Source organism: Schistocerca gregaria, chromosome 5 (genome assembly GCF_023897955.1).
Source record: "Schistocerca gregaria isolate iqSchGreg1 chromosome 5, iqSchGreg1.2, whole genome shotgun sequence".
NCBI lineage: Eukaryota > Metazoa > Arthropoda > Insecta > Orthoptera > Acrididae > Schistocerca > Schistocerca gregaria.
In genome coordinates this window covers 161,879,120-161,880,668 of record NC_064924.1, presented here as the reverse complement: position 1 = coordinate 161,880,668, position 1,549 = coordinate 161,879,120, and the positions used below count along the sequence as shown (strand labels likewise).

At 47.6% G+C, this 1,549-nt stretch overlaps 1 pseudogene; it reads right to left on the bottom strand.

Moving 5' to 3' along the window:
• Positions 1-842: 842 nt before the first annotated feature.
• LOC126274913 (5.8S ribosomal RNA) lies at positions 843-997 on the bottom strand (annotated as a pseudogene).
• Positions 998-1,549: the final 552 nt, after the last annotated feature.

Genomic DNA, 1,549 nt, shown 5'->3' with positions numbered 1-1,549 from the left:
ATATTTATCCCAGCGATGGATACTTTGGCGGAGACCTTGATTGTAGATATCAGCATCATAGAGGTTGAGGAAACGCTTCCCCTCGACAATCACTACGTCAGATTCCATTTTTCTTGGTTTCCGGAAAGCGTTTGACATGGTGTCCACTGCTGACGAAAGATTAGGCTGTCAGATATATGAGTGGCAGAAAGTATTTTTATCCAACAGAATCCAGTACGCTTTCCGCGACTGTGAGTGGGTAAGTGTTCATCAGAGACAAGGGTATTGTCAGGAACACCCCAGAAAAGTGAGACAGGGCCGTTCTTATTCTCCATATACATAAGTGGTGTGAAAAATGTAAATACCGTGTGACTAGGGCTTCCCGTCGGGCAGACCGTTCGCTCTGTGCAAGTCTTTCGATTTGACGACATTTCGGCGACTTGGGCGTCGATGAGGACGAAATGATGATGATTAGAACAACACAAAAACCAGTCCTAGAGTGGAGAAAATCTCCGACGCAGCCGGGAATCGAACCTGGGCCCTTAGGATTGACATTCCGTCTTGCTGACCACTTTTTTTTCATTTTTGTTCGTTGTTGATCGTTGGGTTTGGTCATTGCGGACGTCACATGACATCCGTTAAAGTTCTTTTGTTTATCGGTCCACTCACTTTTTTTTATTACAGAGGCCAACCAGCTCTCTGACCGAACACGCTAAGCTACCGTGCCGGCATCATGATTAGGATAACTTTTTTTTTCTTTTTATGCGAACCGCCAAGCCGGATCGCGGCCGGCCTCACAGATGGACACGACGCTCCCAGGTCTCTGAAGCGGGGCAAACGCCGCGCGCTTCAGTATACGTAGCCGACCCTCAGCCAGACGTGGCCCGGGAACGGAATCAATGAACCGCAATGTGCGTTCGAAACGTCGATGTTCATGTGTCCTACAGTTCACATGTCGACGCGCAATTTGCTGCGTTCTTCATCGACCCACGAGCCGAGTGATCCACCGTCCTGGGTGTACCACTCAGCCAGCGGGGTCGGACGGCAGATGTGATGGACAGGATGAGTAGCAATCTGCTGCTGTTTGCTGATGGCGGGATGGTGTAATGAAAGGTGTTGTCATTGAGTGGCATTGGGAGGATACAAGATGACTTACACCTTCTTCTAACTTTAGAAAAATGTAAGGTAATGCGGGTAAGTAGGGAAACAACCTCGTAGCATTCGAATGCAGCATTGGTGGTATGCTGTTTGAGACAGTCACGACGATTAAATATCTAGGCGTAGAGTTGCAAAGAGATTCGAAATGGAACGTGCACTTATAGTCGGTGATAGCGAAGGGAAATGGTCGACTGCGGTTTACTGTGAGAATTTTAGGAATGTGTGAATTATGTATAAAAGAGATCGCGTATAGAACTCTAGTGCGCCCATTCTTCTGCTCGAGAGTTTGGCATCCACACCAGCTCGGATTAAAGGATGGAATTCAGCGATGAGCTGCTAGATTTGTTACCTGTAGGGTCGATCAACACGCAAGTACTACTGAGATGCTTCGGAAAATTGGGAATTCCTAGAG